Below are 21,402 nucleotides of genomic sequence, written 5' to 3' on the forward strand. Positions count from 1 at the left end.
TGACAGCAACTGTATTTCAGACATCAGAAAAATCAAACTGATCCTACCTATGGATGAGTTAACCTAAAAGCAATGAGTTATAAGAACTGAATATTGAAAGAACATTTTATGAAGGAAATAAACACAGTAAAACAGCAAGGTCAAAATCCTAATCACAATTTTTGCTGACTCAGAAAGATTTTAACAAATATTGCGCCCCCCAGTGGTGGTTTTTGAGTGAAAGATCTCTTAATTTTTTTTTTTTTTTTTTTTTTTTTTTTTAACTTGGGCTCCCAGTTTTCCAGTTTCATTATTTTGGGTAACTTCATGAAACTACACAAATAGGGGGAACCTTGGGAAAACAGCTGAGTTTGCCCGATTTCATGCTTGCAGAAAGAACAATGCCTGCCGGGGATGATGGAGTGCCTAGTATATGATGATTAAGTTCAGGCTCAACAAGATAGGTTCACAAAAGGGTAATCATGCTGGATTCATCTGGTTGTCGGGCTGGAAATGAAAGAAAAGCAGTGACATAATTACCCCAGATTCTTCAGACCCCCAATACAGTACAGCACAGCTATTAAGCAAGACTCGTCTCAGAATTATTGGAACATATTTTAAAGAGGAAGATCACTGCTTTAGCAAGTAAAGGAAAGCTTACAAAATCAAAGACAAAGGATGTTTCTGGAATCGCTTTTGCTTGCAAACAGAACGGGACAGAGCAGGGCATGAAAATCACTTGCTGGAAGAATTAAAGCAGGGCACCTGAGATAGGAAACTGGGATGGTATTTCTGCTGGATCTCCAGCCTGCTTTGTGACCTTGGTCAGATTCCCTGGGCTTCTGCTTCCTCACCTATGAGACAAAGGGTGTGGACTAGGTTGAGTGGTGTCCATGAATCCAGAATATGGACAGAAGCAAGGAGAAGTAGGAACCATGTCATACAAAAGAACCGTAATTTGAATATTTATGAAAGCAAAATTAGCTAGTGATCGAAAAGTGGAGAAGAAAGGTGGCTAATGGAGGATGTAAATTCATCTTAATGTGTCAAAAATAGAATGTAAAACCGATAGAGACAGTTCTTTCCAGAAGGCAAAGGATGAAGCATATCCCTTGGTCTCTAAATTTCCTCCACTGGAGTCTCCTCTTTTCTCTATCATCACCTTATTTTTCTCAGTACTTTCTGTTTCCGGTAACCATGGTGATGCTCCCTCCTGGCAACCTCCTTCAGAGCCAGCCCTTTTGGTATAGATCGAATTTTGTTCTATTCACTGGTGCAGGAAGCTAACAGTGCTATAAAAATTAATTTATTTATTAACATTTTCCCCAGCTCTTTTGTCCAGGCAATAAATTCAGGGAATTATTCCACATGTAACCTCCCTACATAAAGGGCACCGTAAAACAGGGATAGTCAACTGTTCATTTCAGTTGCTAACATAAAGGGGATACTGATTATGCCAGAGATTCAGTTCCCTGCCTTGGCCCTTGGGGACGGTAAAGTCCCAGTACTCAAGCTCCTTGCCACTTCCTTTGGCTTCTGTATGTAAACGGAATAAAATAGATTGCCCACAGAAATCACACATCAACCCTGGTTTTCCAGTCCTCTTTGTTTTTTTGCGGTATTCTCTCTTGTAAGGAAAAATTGCCAAGTGTGTAATTATCACAGTTAAAAGGGGATTGAATTTCCTCTCTGAAAATACAAATACATATATGCATTTTTCTATTGGGCACAGTTATTTATTTTGGAATATAAGTAAGCAATATGTGATACTGAGTTTTTAAAATATTGCAATTAGCAGCCAATGACAAAACATCAAACAACCTCTGATGTCATTAATGCAGATAATAAAAATTCCCATAAACTACCATTTAGTCATGTCCAGTTTGTGTAGCCAGATTTATTTGTAATCCTATATGCCGGGAAACTGCCTCTCTATTTAAGCAGTGTGTGTGTGTGTGTGTGTGTGTGTGTGTGTGTGTGTGTGTGTGTGTCTGGCATTAACACAAAGGAGACCAGACGATGACATTCATAGGCTTATAGACTCGACTCCTGGGGACACACTTGGATGGAGGCAATTAAAATGCCTGTCAGGCATTTGATACCAGAAGCCCCTATGGTAAACCGCTAAATCATAAGCCAGGGCTGCATCTTATTGTCAGTGAATGATGGCGGAGCTGGGTGGCTTGTCATCATTCTCGAAAATTCTGAGGCTAGTGAGCTCTCTCTCCCTCTCCCACTCGCCTTATTTTCCTTTTCGCCACTGCGGGGACTTTTTCTAATTTGCAGCTTCCCTTTCCCCGACACACACAGACAGGAGCTGGTGGCTTGCAGACTGCGTCTGTCTGGAGCTAGAGAGCTAGAGCCAGCCCGTAGAGATAATGCTCCGGGAGAAGGATTCTGCAGCAATCCTCAAAGGCTAGACTTGGGTGGTATCGCTGCCTATTCACTGGTAATGGTTTGGGTTTTTTGGTTTTTTTTTTTTTTTAATTTTATTTTGTTCTATTTTTAATCCATTTTTCAAAGGAGCTGCTTGATGGGATCTCAAAGTAAAATGCTTTAAAATTCATTACTGAGCTTCCTAAAAATTCAAGTACTGCATTTTTTGTACTACAGATCTCAAGACATAGATTTATTATCTGGATTATAAAGAATACATTTGCTTACTGGTGAGTTACAATTTTCAATATTTAGTTAACAAATCTGTATATGTATTTTTTTTTCTTGTGTTTTGTTTCAGTAGATTCTTCAGCTTGTTGTCTCTAACCGAAGAAACATTGATTGGGAACTACTCATTCAGAAAATTAAAAGGTACCACATGTTTTGTTTGGGTGTTTAAATGAGGGAAAATCGGGAAAGATTTGGAATGTTTTTATTTAAATTAATCTGTCTATGGTTGATCTTTTATCCTTAAGCCTACGTTGATCATTGTCTGTAGCATGTATCATTCCCCAGGCAGAGAATGCCATTATCCAAGGCTTTTTTGATTATAAGACGTTTAAAGAATTATATCTTTTGCCTGTGTTGCAAGTTGTTAACAAATATCAATATGTCTGGCTTATTTTTGGATTTTTATTATGATAGCAACTAAAAAAAATGTCCAAAATTCTCTATCTTAATGAAAATTCAGTCATTTTAATTTAACAGAACTATACTAAAGTAATAATTTTAACTGAGGGAATCCTGCTAATAAGTGATATTTTTAAACTGGTAAATGAAACGCTGGTAAATTCCCAGGTAGAATGAGCGCTAGAGACAAGAGCTTAGGAATGACTCAGTATTGTTAGGTTTTGCGAATAAAATATTGTAACTTCTTCACTGATGCTTCAGTCTTTAGCACCATGTTTAAAGGCTGAGGTTGTTGGTTATTAAAAGAACTGATTTTACATATGCTTTATTGGCATAAGAAAGTAATCCTTCATCTTGCCATGAAATCAAGTTGAATCCATTGATCCTGGCTGGGCCTTATGCCTTACATGAAAAATATTAATTTTCGAATTCAGCATCACGATGTGTATTGATTGGAGATGGCAATTACAGGTATTACCTTTTGTTTAATTCCTTAAGATTACCTTTGACTTCAACATACACTCATGTCAAGAAAAGCTATATTTGAAAATTGCCTTCCAAAAATGGAAGACATTTTCTGCCTTGCTGAGAAGATCAATAACATCTCTTAAATCTTTCTTTGGCATTCACATAGTATTTCCTCTCAAGATTATCGGTCTGAAATCTTTTATGCAGTGAAGTTAGTTTTTTTTTTTTAATGTACTTGGGAAATAGCTAATGTTCAACGACAGATCCTGAAATGCCAGAAGTATGTGAGTGTACATCTGTGAGTGTGAATATTTGTACCAGTTGAAGGAGATGAATGCATTGTCCTCGTTTAATTTTCTCTGCAGTGTGTATTATGAGGCCCTTAATTTATTCATTCCACAAGCACTTACTAAGAGCCTTGGTAATGTGGGTAGTTATTGTGGGAGAGAAGGAAGGGGCAGATGCCACTGTAACCACCCTTCCAGAGTGTAGGCGATATCACATAATATTTTTGCACAAGAGAATGAATTCATTACAATAAATCAGTGTGTTCTAAAAAAAGGAAACTGCATTATTTCAGATATTGAACAAAAATCTAATAGACTAGTCACAGAGATACAGGAAATATATTGCATTTTCCCTTAGAAATTACTCAGTGGAGTCAGGTATGGAATCCCCAGACAGGACTTAACTCTTCCTCCTGGATATTGTAAAACCCTTGGGACTATTCTCTCGTTTTAGGTTTCACTCAGAGTAGTGAATACATTTCATTTTTGGTGCAAAAAAAATCTATTTGGTATTTTCCCATCTCACAAAATCCATATAGTGTATATTTTATGTGAGAATCTGTTTCCTAATCTGCAGGATCATTTAGCAACTCATTATATTAATTTTGAACATTGGGGTATTTACGTGAGTTGGAAAAGGATGATGTTGCTATTTAACCACTAAAAAATGTATTCAATATATTGTTAATAAGAACGAATCTGCTCTGTTGTGATTTAACTGGGTGTTGGAAAAGTGGCATATTACCTCACCTAAAGCCTCTTAGTGCCTACATTTTCTAGGACCATTTTAAAATATACCTAGGGGTGTGTTGACAGACTTTGTGTCATCAACTAGGGTTTATTGAAATAGACTGTTATGGCGTCAGATCAGAATTAAATTTGACTTTTGAGCTCGAAGAGAGTCAGGGATCTGTATCACGGTTTTGCAAATCAAGCTTGTCTTGACATTGGTTAATTATTTCACTGATTTTTTTCACTGATATCTACAGCACATAAAATAGTGCCTGGAACGTAGTAGGAGTTCAACAAATATTTACTTATTTGATGAGTAAATGTTTCATCAGCATTTTTCCTCTGTTACTTTTTTGTTCTTGTTTTTCATGAGATTACACACTGTAAAACAGACATTTGGTACTTCTTTTTTTTTCATCTACTCAAAACATTCATTATATCGTCTCTAATTAATAAGAATAATTAATTAGATAATTAATATCAGGTAGAAAATCAGGCAAACCATGTGTGGAAATTTCTCCAAGTTATATAGAAAAGAATTTTTCCAGTTTTAGGTTAAGATGGAAAGAATTTTTAAAAATGTCCCTTTTCACTTTCATCAGCAAGGGAAGGGTGCCAAACTGCAGCATGAGTTTTGTTTTAAGGATGCTTCCTAAATACTATTCCCAAGCTTGACGTTGTTTATTGCTCTTCATGTCTTCAGCCAAGATTTTGCTGCAGCAGTGGGGAGGAGGCCTTCTCTTTCTGTCTCTTTCTTTCCCTCTGTAATCCTAGAAATGATGTCATAGTCTTCTTAAACGCTTTGTTGCTCACCGTGGACTAGTATGACATCATTTCCTAATGTATAGAGAAACTTCTAGAGTCATGATAGTTTTAGAGAATGCTATTTTTTCTTGTCATTTATTTTTATTAATAAAGCTATGGTTTTTTGTTATTAACTATGTGCTAGATAATTACCCTTAGCCCCTAATGTAGGTTATCTTGTTTTAACTCTCTCCACAATCCTGGGAGGTGGGTATGGTCTCCATTTTATGGATGGATGAACAGAGATTCCAACTGGGCAACCAACACAAGTCTGGCCCAAAGTCCTTCATAGTAACCACAACATACTACCTTTTTTTCCTAGTAGATTTTTTGGCTCATAGCCATTTGCTTTAATGTTTTATTTATGCACGTGACATATACTGAAATAAGGTTCAAACAGTATGCCTGTAGATTCTTGTTTTCATATGCATAAGGTGGGACTAAATAAATCTTCAAATATGTAACATAATCAAATTCTGATATATTTTATATTTTTAATATATATATTTTTTATTTAAACTAAAGAACTTTATTCTTTAAGGAGGAATGTCAGAGAGAAATTAGGAAGTCTTAAAATAAATTAATCCATAAAGGATTCCTGTGTCATTACGATGAAGACATATTACTGAATTATAGTCTACATAACTAAATAAGCCAGATATCCAAGTGTTAAATAGCATAACTTGATGCAATATTTTGTAAAGCTTTTTTTTAATTGAAATATGGCAGAAGTTTCAAATGACCAAAAAAATAAACAAACAAACAAACAAGCTGGCAACAGTATGCAGTGTGCAGACACTACCTTCAACCTTATATACAACTTAGCCAGAAAAATAGCTGAGGACACTAACAATTACAAACGTGTATTAAGATGCTCTACTTGAAAAGCATATATAGAATAGAACACTTTTGGAGCCCAGTGGGGTGCAGCAGAATAAAACAAAGAAGTAGCCTCAAGGCTCAGTGGTAGCAAAAGAAGTATTCCAGGGAGAGAGAATGCATGGAGGAGCTCCAGGAAGAACAGGCAACACTTAGCGCAGAAACCAAAGAAAGTGAACAAGTGGGGAGTATAGACTGATCTCATTTATATTCTAGAGTGTAGGGTAGAGGAAGGGGATTCTTAGAAGGTGTGGATGGAAATAGTGTTCAATTGTGCCATCTGAAATGGCTACGATTCTACCCCCTTTTGAACTACAAAATAAAAATCCATTCAGGTCAACCCGATACATTGTAAAGGGGACCCTAAATGCCAACTTGAGGAAACCGTTCAGTATTTGATGAGAAGCTGTTGGGTGTATTTTGAATAGCAGACCACTATGACCTAAACTGTGTTTTCAGGTGACTTAATTTATAGCTCTGTGTGAGATGGAGTTGTGAGTGAAAGTATGTTGAAGGAGGCATCGCTTTGGAAGCTATAATACGGTAATCCAGGAAATAGTCAAAGAAGGCGACTGTCAACACAGTGGGCATAAAAAAGAGGTCATGAAAATGAAAGATGTTTCTGAGCTCAAACTCATAAGCAGAATATAGCAACTGCTTGATTAGTAAGAAGAATGAAAAGCAGAAGGACCCAGTGCTGCCTCTAATGTTGGAATTTGGTAACTGGAAAAAGGAAGGGAGAAAAGTCATGAAAAGCTGCTTGAAACAAGAGGCTCTCTTTCATTTCTGTTGCATCCTAGTCTCTAGCAGACTGTGTAGTATGTAGTGTACAGGCAATAAATATTGACTGAATGAGAGAGGGGATAAAAAGAGAAGGAGCAGGGTTAGGCCACGACGGGCTGGATATGCAGGTAGACTGATCTGGTAGTTTGCAGATCACGTAGGGCCAACACTGAGAACAGAAACTGGGGAGACAGGACATGGGTGACATTATCAGGAGAGGAGAGAAGAGGACCCGAGAGAACATTCTTGATAGCACCGACATTTAGGTGGTAGACTAAGTAACAGGAATCGACAAAGTTAAAGGAAGAAATATTAAAAAAAAAAAAAAAAGGACAGGTGAAGTAATAGAAAACAAGGCTAACACTCAAATTATGCCAAAAAGCTGAAGAATGACAATAGGTAAAAGTCTGTTGCATATATTATTTATTTCAGTAATGTTTTCTGTTATAAAAACAATAAACCCATGTTTTATAAAACTTGTAAAATTTGGAAGAGTGTAAAGGAAGGAAGTAATAGCCATCCATAATTACACTATCCAGAGCCTGTGGTTAATATTCTGTTTAACTTTCTTCCTTTCATCTATTGTGTTTAAATTTATGTAACTGGGATCAGAACAATACAACTTGAATTCTGCCTTTTTTTTTTTTTTGCTCAGAGTACTTAAGCATCTCTTACAATATTTTGCCACCTGTGTAATATTCTATCATGAAGACATTGGATATGTTTATTCCCCCGTGTTTCCCAACCTTTCACTACCATCCTAATGCTGCAATGGAATTGTATTTTACTCTCACATGGTATTTCAAATTATTTCCAAGGGATGTTTCTATAACAAAAGCATCAATGTATTTTGTGTTGTGAAACTTCTGGTCAAATATTATTTGATCGGTCAAAATTAGCCTCACTTTTGTTCCAACAACGGGAATCTAGAATGACATTAATGCCTGCCATGTGCCAGCCTCTGTGACAGGCACTTTAATCATCACAGTGACTTTAGATTCTGTTCTGTCCACGTAAGTGGAGGAGCAGAGACTGTGAGAGTTGCACAAGTGTCAGGACTAGTTGTGAATCTGGGTATGACTCCAGACCAGTCAAATTGTTCTTGAGGAGTGAATGAGTACATAAGGATATGAAAGTAATAAGAAAACATGTTCAAGAGGTCCAGAACTCAAAGGCAAGAGAAGAGAAAATACATAAGGCAAGGAGGACAGTGACTTCAGTGTGACTTTACTCCTAGTAACCTGGTAAGTCCTAAGCCGAAGGGAGGGCACATAGAGAGAGGGAGGGTGTATATGTAAGCAGAAGAAGGACAAAATTATAGAAAAGGTCCTGAGATAAAGGAGATAAAAAGCATAGACAAGGATTTAGGCTTGGTAAACAAAATTCATGGTCCCTAATAAAAGCAAGAGAAAAGAGAGTGGGACTTTTCTAGTGGTAAAGAAAAGATATTGGGGGCCCTACATATCCCCTAGAATTCACTTCAGACTAGAGGAAGATCCACTTTTAATCATTCATTGAACATTTATTGAACACCAATACCATGCCCTTTTCCTGCCCTAATGGAACTTTATTTCTAGAGGGGGGAAATAATCAGTGGATGTACAAGTAAAATTAAAAGATTATTCACGCAGTTATGCAGAGAATGGATGATAAGGTGGTAAGAGTAGACCCAGGGAGATCAGCTCCTCAAACTTTAAAGCAGAGAGGAATCCCATTAAAATGCAGATTTGGAATCATTAGGTCTGAGGAGGGACCTGAGAGCCTACGTTTTAACAAGCTCCTGAGTAATGTTGATGCTGCTGGACTGTGTACCATGCGTGGATTGGCAAGAGGTTAGGAGGTGAATGTCCAGGCAAGAAAAGTTAGAAATAACTGGAGCAGTTGTTATGAACAAGTCAAATGTGAGCCCTTCTTTTAGTGTGGCAGCACTGCATACTTCCCCATCTCTTTGGTGGTAAGAGAGAATTGTCTCTCTTGGTTTCTGACTCTTTCAATTCCAGCCAGTTGTTTTATGAAAGATCCACTAAACAAACCACAATGAGCTACTGGCATTTCAATCTTTCTGCCCTATGCTCAATGTTTCTTGTGCCATATAATGAATTCTTATGGCTCAGGTTCAAGGATGTGTTTCCATATAACACTGTGCCAGTTTCTTAACTCCAGTTCTGTTTCCCTGTTTCATGATTTCTTTGAACTTCTCACGTCCTCTCTGCCTGGATGTTCACCACAGCACCAGCCCGATAAATTCTCTGGTCCCCTAGCACTTGACATACCTCATGCCCCTCTGTGCTTAGTGGCAAAGCTCCTGGATGTCCACATCTCATCTTCTTGCCAACCACATCCCAATACAAACCTTGGGGGACTCTACTTAAAGCCACAGGGGACTACAGGGTATGGAGAATAGTCTCTGATTTAAGGAATGCATTTTTTCCAACAAAATCATTTATCTTTGGTGGAATGTTTTGGTTGGTGGCAGCAACCTGCATTCCTCTGGAGAAAGGATGTGTTTTTTTGCAGATGATTAGAGTGTTCAAAGAGGCTAAGTGTTCACAAGAAGCCTTGACAGACTCTTGAGGGATGTTATCTTTCTGCCTCCACCATGAGTCTCTTAGTCGTCCTCTATAGCTTCAGGAACTTGTGAACATTTGCCTGTTTGGTTCCTTCCACACTACCCTTTGCAGCAATAAAATATCTAAGAAAACAAGAAATCACATAGAAACACCTTAAGTGCATATTAAACATTTGTGATGTCCTCACACTTATTAGCATTTATCCTTTGTTTAAATGGTTGCTCCCATCTCTAGGCCATACTGTGACCAGATCTGTGGTCTTTGTCACTGTAATTTTGACATTTGGTGTTTACTTTAACAAGCAAGTAGATGTGAGCAGTGCCATTAGAAACTTTGAATTAAAAATTCCAGTGAAATGCTAGTTTTCATATGAAGAGAAGTCAACTTAAATTGATATCTCTTCAAGGAAAACACTTAGGAGAGGTATCTGAGGAGCAAAGCCATGTCATGGGCATTTTTGCATTCATTATGTTGTCTGCTCAGAAACGTCCTTGATGCATAAGTCAAGATGAAGCTACGAAAATGAGTGTTGGGCATGAGTGTATGTGCGTGCGTGTGTGCGTGTGTGCGTGTGTGCGTGTGTGCGTGTGTGTGTGTGTGTGTGTAACTAGTCTTCCTATAGTGGACATCACTGGTCTTTGCATAGACAAACTGGAATTGGTAAAATACCCAGAATTTGAATACCATACCTCTGCCTTTTTGCAATTTTATTCAACAGTTAAGAGTCTCAGAGTAGCACAGGATAATCTCTGGTCTTCCTAAAAAATTCTCCTTTTCTCTCTCAAAAAAAAAAAAAATGAATCAATCCTCTTTTTTTGTGGATTCCATTTAGGTCTGCCACAGATGGTTTGAATTAACCTTTCTTCAGATTCTCTCCTGGTGTTAATGACTTTGGATTATGACTATTTAAGGCACCAGATGTATATTGGTCCACATCTGGTAATTGTTAAAACAAAGCTACTCTATTTAACACTTACAACCAAAATATATTTCTTTACAATGAATAGGAACTTAAGAGATGATGTTTCTTTTCAGGAAGATCTTATGTTTTATTTCCAGTGTGAATAATGTTGATACCTTCTTTTCCTTAAAAGTATTTTCTTGCTTACTGTAGGATTTTCTCATGGTAAGATTTCATGGTTATATATACAGAATAAGATACATGTAGGCATTAAGGATTCTCTCAGTGCCTAAGAGCAGCTAATTAGCATGATTTTGAGCATAGCTGCAGGTAAATTTGTGATATTCTAGAATCTTAAAAAAGAATAATTAGCCTGCTTTAAGTAGAGGGGACAGAAATCCCTAAAATGATTGACTTTTAAGATTATGTTGGTAGTTGAGGAAATATGACATGTAACATTGAAAAGATTTTAAAATGATACATGAACTCATAGTACTGAGTAAGTCACATAACTGGTCAGACTTTTCCTCTACAAGATGGGTGGATAGTCCAATAGGTCAAAGGGCAATAATAAATGTAATATATAGTGTAATGTGTACATGCATTTTTAGTTGTTTCTTATGATATGTTCACAAAAAGGTCCAAGACATAGACTTTGGTTTTTAAAATTATTGAAATAATACAACCAGTGAGGAAGTAGCATTTAGACTTTGAGAAAGAACTTATTTCTGTACCACTTTTTAAGTGCTAGAAAGCATGTGACCTCCCAAAGCTCACAACAGTCTCTGGAATGGGAATGGCAGATCTTGTTATATTTATTACAGATAGGATATCTGAAGTTTGGAGAGTGCAAATGACCTACCCAAGTCCCTCCACTAGAAAACAGTAGATCTTTGGCCCATAACCTTGCTCTAACTCTAAAGCTTTTACTTTCTACTAAGATGTAGCCAAAGCAGATAAATGAGTATATCATCCCAAATATGGAATATTTTAATAATGCACTGACTTGACTGCTAAAATAAAGAACACATTTCCAAGGTAACCCTGGCCTGCATTATTGCTCTGCTCTCCCAAAAGACTCCTGCCCTTTAGAGTACTGGATTAATATGGCATGGAGCTCAGTAAATACTAGTAAAAATAGCAGTTATTACTGAAATGGCTTTATACTTTTCAGTATAAAAAAGAGATCAGACTAAATATATCACAGAAAATGTAATCTTAATGATTTAAAAAGCATTTGCCAGAGGGATGGATTAATAAGAATCCATTGTTTAGTTTCAAGTTTCACAGAATTTTAAGCAAGTGGTAAGTAACTCAGCAAGAATCCCAGATCACAAAGAAAATGATTAAAGCCTCAGAAAATCAGATCTATGGAGAAAGATTTGTAAAAGCAGGCATTTTGATTTGCCTATTTTTAGGACAATTATGAGAGCTAAGAAAGAAGAAGCTGGAAGCTACGGATCCCAATTCTGATCTCAGATGTAGAAAGAGGAGGGTAGCATATATAAAGAAAATTATAACCTCAGAGGTCATTGAGTAGGGCTAGGGCTGAGGTTAGGTGTGTTGAGGCAGACAGCAACAGGTACGGGTCCACTGAGGACATTGTCATTGTGGAGACCTAGCTCTCCCCCAAATTCTCCTTTCCACCATCTTCATCCTGGTTCTCATAGCTGTCAGGGTTGCTGAAATGCTTTTATCTTGTCTTCCTGCCCCGAACGCCATCACCCCATTTAATCGCCTAAACAAACTGTTAACACAAACTTTTCTTTGGCTCTTGTTTGTTTTCTTGAGTTGTGCTAGCCAATAAGTATGGTAGCAGCTAGCTACTTGCAACTATTTAAATCTAAATTAAAATGAAAATAATTAAAATTTCACTTCCTTAGTCATACTAACCACATTTCAAATGCTCCATAGCCACATTATTTTTATAGAACATTATCTTCTATAGTACACTTCCCTAATGAGATAACATTCATTGGAGAGGGCTGATCGGAAGCATAACCCACACCTCTCACCGAAGCATCCAAAGCCTACATTGACCTCTCCTTATCCCTCACTACCCTTGGCACATACCCTGCACTCCACACATTTTTCTCCTCCTCTTCCTCATCATCATTACTACAATGATAATCAAAATATTAATAGTCCTTACTTAATCTATATTATGTGCTAAGTACATACAGTTCAGAAGACGAAAAGGGGAAGAGGGAGGAGGAGGAAGAGCAGAGGAGGAAGAAGAAAAAGAAGAACGCTGCAGATAGGATTTTTAAATCCCCAATTCACAGAAGAGGTTTAATGAAGTATATTCACCAAAGATAAATTGCTAATGGTTAGTGGAGCTCGAAGGAAACCCAGGTCTGTCTGTTCTCATAGCCAAGTGTTTTACTCTGTACCAATGATTCTTAACCAGAGACAATTTGCCCATGCTGCCGGAGTTCTTTTGGAAATGACCTATTTAAATTAGATCTTTTTAACTCAGAGAAACTTTCCTCTGGCTTCCTTTTTTTTTTTTTTTTTTTTTTTTTGCTATCCCTGCCTCTGTCCTATATTTAGGAGATTCCTATTGACAAATGTTGGACTTACTGGATTGATCTGTCTTAATTGCCTTTTTTCTTTACATATTTTTAAAATCCCTTTTTCTATATTCAAGACTTTTTTTTCTTATCAGCTGAATTATTATTTGCCTTTAGCCCTGCCAATTCTATTTTTAATTAATTCATGAACTACTTATTTGGGAAATCACATATTAATTTCCAGAAACTTTTTTCTTACCCTCTATCTGATACTTTTCTAAAATTCATTTTTGGAAGGAAGTTCATTTTTAAAGTGTGCAATATTCTTTCAAATCTCTCTGAGAAAGACAATTGTAAGTTCTCTTGTTTCCTGAATCATCTCTATTTCCTCAGGAGTCATTTCTAAAAATATTTTTCTTGTTCATGCTGCTGGTGTTTCTCAAAGGTCTTGATTTGGAGGACTTTTGTTTGTTTTTATGTATGAAGAACTAGGCTGAAGATGATAGGTAGCTGCTGTAAGTTTCCTCTGCAGTTGTGCAGATATGTACGTCCGCTCACCATGAAAGCTGATTGCAAATGCTGGGTAAATGGGCAGAGTTTGTCAGGAAGCAGGTATCCCAGGAGAAGCACAGAAATGTAACCAGCACATTAGCAGGTTACAATCCCTACAATTGTTCCAGTTCTGCATAGATTTATCTGTATTAGACCTGGTTCTAAAACTGATCACTTGCTTTTATTAAAGGCTAGTTCTTGCTTTCACCATTGGGGGCAAAAGCTTCTCCTATCAGCTAAAAATGTAATAGCAAGGGGAAGAAGAATAAATAGAAAGGGTCCCTATTGTTCTGAATACATTTCTTAATGAAGAGCCATGATTTTAGTCTCACAGCTTCCTAGGACCCTGTATTTGAAGACTCTAAGCTTGGGGTTTCTCCAGGTTCTTCTGTTAACGCAGGGGCTCCTAGCAGCAATTTTTCTCTTTCTTTCTTTATCTTCATTCTAGGGTATCTTCAGAACGGTTTTGCTAGGGCTACATTATTTTCAACATTTTTATTATTTTTTTTAATATTTTATTTTTTTATTTTTTTTCAACGTTTATTTATTTTTGGGACAGAGAGAGACAGAGCATGAACGGGCAAGGAGCAGAGAGAGAGAGGGAGACACAGAATCAGAAACAGGCTCCAGGCTCCGAGCCATCAGCCCAGAGCCCGACGCGGGGTTCGAACTCACGGACCACGAGATCGTGACCTGGCTGAAGTCGGACGCTTAACCGACTGCGCCACCCAGGCGCCCCAACATTTTTATTATTTTAATAACAACTAGAGAAAGGAGAAGGGTGTGATAACTCCTCCATTACCGATCATGTTTAATCTTCTTTACCATGTACTTTCATAGCACCAGTCTAAGTTTGTACTCTTTTGCACTTATTATTCCAGTGTTCTATCTTTACTGTTTACTAGCCAGTTGGAAAAAAATATTTCCCTTTCTTGGGCCTTTCTCTTTCTGTAAAATAAAGATAACATCTTATTTTCTGGGTTGAAATGGAACATATGAATGCATGTTGAAAACTATAATGTAGAATACAAATATAAGCTGTCTTTACATAAAAGATTTTGTCATAGGTCCTGAGTAACAAATAATGCAAACTTGAATGGCCATTGTTACAAGAAAACCCTTTCCCTATGCAATAGGAATTGCAAGGTGATGCCAGTTTGACACTAGAACTATGCAGTGCAGAAGAAGCAGAAGTTATGCATCAATATAAATAATTAAATAAGCAGTTGTTTATTGATATATTTTACACCTAAGGGAAAAGCAAAGATAAAAGCAGACCAAGAATGTGGTTGATATACTATAGCTCATTTAAAACAAATTTGAATTTTTGGTTTGGCAAAGAACATATGACTTAATGTTGTGTGATCCCTCTTGATTGGCAAAATTAAGAATGTGAATATTTATGATAATAATGAGTATAATTTAGTGCTGTTAATTAGCTGCCACAAAAATATTACTGACTTAATATGGCTTCAGTTAATTGAGGGTTTCTGCTCTGTCAGTCAAGTTGAGACATGAAGCACCAGTAAAAGGAAAATGAAGAAAATGAGAATAACAGTAAAGTGGCTTACTCGGAAAAGTTGCGGAAATGTTAACAGAAAATTAAATGTAGAAGGAAAGTTAAGAGTCCCAGCAGCCTTTGATTTCAACCTACTGAGAACCATTTGTGGAAAATTGATGAAAGGAGTTTTTTCCTTAAATTATTAAATCCAGCATCTTATTGATAGCTTTTATTCTTAGAAACAAAATAAAAACACATCAAACAGACAAAACAAAATAAATCAATGTGAATGTACGCTGAGTGATGCGTGTATGATTCACTATCTGACAGCTATTTATTCTCATTTTCTGCATGTAGTTATTACATTCTGAAGCTGAATGTCTGTAGAGGATAAGTCACCAGCCATAGTTAAATGTTAATGGATCCAGTGACATAATTTAAATTCAAGGCCTCATCCAAAGGAATGTGAATAAAATGCATTTGTTTGGCTTTTTATGACCACTATTAAAAGTAAAGGAAATGAAACCATAAACAACTATGCTCAAATATTGGCCTAGCTGAGGCTGTTTTGTAGCAGTATAAAGCCATATTTATTGATGGGGAAGCTCTGTTTAACTTACCCAGTCTATCTAGATTATAATTGAGGTTAAAAAATGTATGTAGCGACGTAGACAAAATGTGGAATACTAATTCAAAATGAGTTCATTCTGATGTGTTTTAATTTTCTGTTGTTGTAAAGGGCAGGTACCATTTGTAAGTGTTATTTGTTCCTACTCCATCTCTAAGGCCTTAGCCCGTAGTTAATGTGGTGCAGATTACTTTTGCCCCCAATATTGATTATCTCTTCCTTCCTCAGTAATAATAGGACCCCTGCTATTTGGAGGGTTCGTGGTCACATGGACAGTCAGAATAAGATCCAGAATTCCAGCCTCCCTGACAACAGGTGTAACCATATGACTCAGTTCCAGCCAATAAGATATGAATTCCAATTGTGTGTGAAACTTACATTAAAAGGAAGGAGTGTGCTCTTCATCACTCTTTCTTCCATTCTTATGGTAGGAATTCAGAGGTGATGCCTAGAATTTCTGTAAACATTTTGAATATGAGATAACTTTGTAACGAATTTTTATTGTTTAAGCCACTGTTATTTGGACTTCCTCCATGACTTACCATCATTTGTATGACAATTTTACAACTTAAAGTTACTTTCAAAGGCTCTGAAATGTCATTTTATCAAGTGCCATTGTTATTTATATAAAAACATTTATATTAAAATTGTTAGTTAAAGGGATGCCTAGCTGACTTGTAAGGCATGCCTCTCTTGATTTTGGGTTCGTAAGCTCAAGCCCCACTTTAGATGTAGAGCTTGCTTAAAAAAAAAAAATTGTCACCTAAAACATACTGGTCCAATCTGTTACCAAGTCCTGTCAATTCTACTTCGTAAACATTTTCCAAATCTATCCATTTCGTCCATATCCCCAAGGACTACATTAGTTTCCTGTTACCCCTGATCTTGACAACGGCGATAGCTGCCTGCATCAGTTCTTCCTCCAATAAGCCATTATACATATAGTAACTGGTGCCATCTTTTAAAAATGCAATCTAATCATGATATTCCTGTGTTTAAAGCCATAAGTATTCATCATAAAGTCAGGAATCTATAAACTGTGCTATAAGCCTATCCATGATCTGGCTTCTGTCTGACTCTCCAGGACCATCCTGGGTTTATTTCCTTGGGGCTATTGCACATATTTCTATTCTCTTTGCCTGGAACACTCTTTCTATGCTCCTCCTCTCCTGCTTTACTCTCACTTCGTCTACCCCTCTACTTAGATAAGTCCTGTTCACTGGTTAGGTCTGGGATTTCCCAGGTAAGCCTCTTGCATCCTCTGGCCTAACAGGTCTGCTCATTACATTCTCTATGGCGCTCTGCTTTTCTTTCGCTTGTATTCATCCGTTGAATGTATGTCCTCCCCACAAGACTGGAACCTCCATGACTGTATGTCTCATTCCTAACCAGAATCCCAGAATCTGCTGAGAGGACTGATACAGAGTAGGTGTTCAAACAACAATGCTGACTGACAGAATGATCCTTTATTCTCTTCACTTTCCTTGAAAAGTATACCTAATATCTCATCCAAAGTTCCACTTATCAAAATCCCATCCATCTTCTGGATTATTAAAACCATTTATGTGCTCTCTCCTTCTAATTAGATATTTACTTTATTTCCACCCCTTTGCTATGACTTTATATTTTAGAAGCGTTTTAAATTTGCAATAAAATTGAAAGTACAGAGGTTTCCCATAAACCCACTTCCCCCACACATGGCCATCCACCCCTATTATCAACATCCCTCACCAGAATGATACATTGTCCACTGACGATGAACATTGGCAGATCATAATTCACCCAAAGTCCATAGCTTACCTTAGATTTCATTCTTGGTGTTTGACAGAAGTATAATGACATATATCTATGATTATACTATCATACTGTCACTGCCTTAAAACTACTCTGTGCTCAGAGCGCTTGAGTGGCTCAGTCAGTTAAGTGTATGACTCTTGATTTTGGCTCAGGTCACGATCTCGCGGTTTGTGGGATCGAGCCCCACGTCGGGCTCTACGCTGACAGCTCAGAGCCTACTTGGGATTCTTTCTCTCTCTTTCTCTCTCTCTGCCCTGTCCCCTCAGTGCTCTTGCTCTCTCTAAATAAATAAACTTAAAAGGAAAGTCCTCTGTAGTCCATGTCATCATCCTCCCCCTTTCTACCAATATTTACTTTTCTTGTGATCATATGCTAGACTTTAATTACAGGTATTTGTTTACAGAATTCTATATTTTGGGGGAAATACATTCTAGAAAAATGAAGTCTTTTAGAAAAGTTTTTTTTTTAAATATTAACAGCCTCAATGTAAAAAGCCCTTTAACAGTGCCTTCATCCCAACAGAACAGGAATTTCTAGAGGCTATGGCTATTAACTGCCTTGCAAGCAGAGTGTCTGGCACATTAAAGGCATTTAACAAATGCTGGGTTATAAGGTAGTGAAATAAGTACAGACTTTGAAATTAGATACCCTTGGCTTCAAATCCAGGTTGTGCCCCTCATCAGCTATGAGAAATTGGGAATTTATCAAACCTCAGATGTATAAAACAGTGACAAAAACAACCTTATTACAATATTGCAGGAGTTAACGAAGGTAATTCGCATAGCGGAAGCCCTGTAATTGTTAGTGATTATTATGACTTTCTAAGTTTTTATTTCTCCACCCTCTTCTTAACAGACAAGATAGATGCTTGGTTCTTCCTTTATGTTGTTTTAAAGCTGAAGGGTAGAAGCTTGATAAAGACAAGGCCCAACATTAAATAAAAGATAAGACCTGTAAAAGAAGGGTTGAGGGTACTTCACAGTTTTGTTTATTGTGGCCCGCTTCTCCCTTCTGCCTGCTCTACTACATAAACCAACCAGCCAACCAACCAACCAACAAACAGGTGAAAAGCAGCAAGGGAAAAGATAAAATTATGTTAAATCACCCAAGGTCTCCAGAAAGCCCTGGAAATTATATACATTCCAAATTACAACACCTGAGGCCACTCTGCTCTCTGGAGAGAAGCTGGCTTGGGGAGATGTTAAGAGTTCAGCTGTCTCCCATGAGGTTTATCTGCAATGCAGATTTTTCTAAGCTTTTCCTCACTATTTTCAGCCTCCAGACCAACCAGCTGCTCTCAGCTCTCTAGGCTCAGTCTTCTCTACAGCTGGCTTTCAGGATTGTCCACCACCAGAACATGTTCCAGATAAACATTTTCCCCTTAACTGACATCACAATCCCTACCGATCCCCAACGTCACAAGCCTCCATTATTGCTCGACTTCAAGAAAGGTACACTATTGAGAAATTATTTTGCACACTCTGCCTCTTGCTTCACAGATGTTGTCTTTTGCAGGAGCTGTCAGTCCCTGTTGCAGAATAAAGAGTGGTATACCTCCTTGTAGGGCTCGTGGAGCCAGGACACTGGCCATGATCTTGGAGGCAGCTGCCTGGAATTTGCAGGCTCCCCTCCCCAGGTGTTAGTGCTTTTCAGCTATCTGATTTCACATGCGCTGTTGTTCCTTCTCTGCAGGGCTCAACAAATCAGTTGAGCCAGGATTGTGACCGTACAACCTTTCCTGTAGGCTAAGGTTATGCTTTCTTTACGTGCACAGATTCATTGCTCATGTTTTTATGACTGAGCAAGCATATTGTCGACAGGCTAATAGCGGAGATCAGTGCAGCTTTGGGTTTCTCTGTGTGCTCTGGCCAGTTACTCTGTAGGGAGAGGTTTCTTACCCGTAAGTGTCAATAGTCCTTCGAAATTGCGATAAACAAATATCACATGGATTATGAAGTGCTTAGCAAGATTGTGAAGTACTTAATAAATCTTCATTTTTAAAGACTTACATTTTGTATCTACAAATAAACATTAGATTGTAAAACAGGCTCTACTTAACATTTCTATTGCAATTGGGCACTTAGCAGTGGTGAATCATAGTAGTTGGTATTCAATTATTTTTATTTATATTTAGTGACAAGCACAAGTTATAGGTAGTCAATTAATTTTTTTCAGTTTATCCTTGTTTTTCTCTTTAGTCATAATGTAGGGTTTAATTTTCAGAACATTTTCATGACGAGGTGTCTCATTCATTTCTACATCTTACATGAAAAAAATAATTTTCCTTTAGGCTTAACTTTAGCCATGTTTTACTTTTATAGAAAATGATTTTTTTTTGTATCTAGAGGGAAAAATACTTATTTTCATAAGGTATTTAATAATCTTTGCTATTTAAAACATTGCTTTAAAAAAGGTGAATAGCTGTTCCTTATTTATAAAGAAAACTCATGAATTATGTCTGAAATGCAATGAGCTTGGAAGTCAATATGCTATTAAGGTAATGCTCCTGGGAGTTTTTATTTCTTTAATGTTTGCTCCCCTTGTGTCACTAATGACTTACCAAGTGTGTAAATGAGAAGACCACTGATTGATTCTGGTTTCATCAATAATGATTCTTGCATCTGCTACAAATCAATTCTAGGAAGGTCAAACTACATTTGGCTGGCAATGTAGTTTTCTGCTATAGAGGACCTACAGATAAGAAAGAATAAACGGTATTCAGCATCTTAGTCTTCTTTGAAGGAGTACTAATATTTTATAAAATAAATCTTTATCTATAAAGATGTACACATTGTATCTACAAAACTGAAAGTAAATTGTAAAACTGACTACTTGACAACATTTGGGAAAGGAGGTTGTTTACTTGTGTGACGTGCATTAATTCTCCTAAACTTTAGGGTTCAACTTCATAAATTCCTTTCTTCACAGACATGTGGTGTGACAAATCTCCCAAACGAACGTATACAACATCTGACTCAAAGGCATATAATGTGGTGGTTGTTTTTCTAAACTATTTGTTCATCTTTTGAATTTTATCTGGTTAAAAAAGGAAATTGACTAATATGCCTTACCTTCAGTTCAGCTCAAACAAGGCTCAACTATTTATTTGCCTTCTGTTTTCCCTTAACATGAAACAAATCCAGTCTCAGTTAAAAAGAAAAAAGTTGGTAGATTTCACTTACCGTTGGGGTTAAAAATGTAATTGACTTAAAAAAAAATTTTTTTTTCAACGTTTATTTATTTTTGGGACAGAGAGAGACAGAGCATGAACGGGGGAGGGGCAGAGAGAGAGGGAGACACAGAATCAGAAACAGGCTCCAGGCTCTGAGCCATCAGCCCAGAGCCCGACGCGGGGCTCGAACTCACGGACCGCGAGATCGTGACCTGGCTGAAGTCGGACGCTTAACTGACTGCGCCACCCAGGCGCCCCCAAAAATGTAATTGACTTTTAAAGCGAATGTAAAAACTGTTAGGAATATTTTTTTCCCTCAAATACATTTAGGTAGAATTAGCAAAGAATACAGAGAGGCAGTCAGTTACCCGTTCAGTGATGAACTAAGTGTGGCTGAGCTCTCTGCATGCTCTTCTTTAGCCAGACGCAGAGCCATCATGGCATCCCCTTTGCTGTCAGAAGGATTGAGCTTTCAGTAAGCTCACTGGATCAGAATCCCAGCACTTTGAAGAGTTAGTGTAAATAGGAAGATGAATACAGAAATAAACTCTATCTTTACTCAGGTTGATAATTAATACCCGCTCCCAATAAAAGTGCACATTTGCCCTGGGAATCTCTTTTAATCAGCTCATTGAATAGGAAGCAGCTCTCCTGATAACTGAAAGAGACAAAGAAGACTCAGGTTCTTGTAAAAACCTTAGTGTAGATTTTGAGCACACCAAAACGGGACTAATTCTCCAACAGGATCTTTGTAAACGTGAAGTGCTTCC

At 37.4% G+C, this 21,402-nt stretch overlaps 1 protein-coding gene across 43 annotated transcripts in view; it reads left to right on the plus strand.

Annotated features, from left to right (window-relative positions):
- Positions 1-21,402, plus strand: part of MAP2 (microtubule associated protein 2) — a 282,928-nt gene that overhangs the window by 140,285 nt on the left and 121,241 nt on the right. For 10 of the 43 annotated variants that reach the window (XM_019838574.3, XM_019838590.3, XM_019838592.3 and 7 more), the window contains exons 1-2: positions 2,125-2,428; positions 2,720-2,787. The gene's annotated coding sequence lies outside the window, so the exon portion shown is untranslated. Of the gene's footprint in view, positions 1-1,977; positions 2,096-2,123; positions 2,429-2,531; positions 2,646-2,716; positions 2,788-21,402 lie in introns of those variants that run through there. The other 33 variants (XM_019838591.3, XM_045034416.1, XM_045034417.1 and 30 more) reach the window with 13 other exon arrangements.

Source organism: Felis catus, chromosome C1, assembly GCF_018350175.1.
Source record: "Felis catus isolate Fca126 chromosome C1, F.catus_Fca126_mat1.0, whole genome shotgun sequence".
NCBI lineage: Eukaryota > Metazoa > Chordata > Mammalia > Carnivora > Felidae > Felis > Felis catus.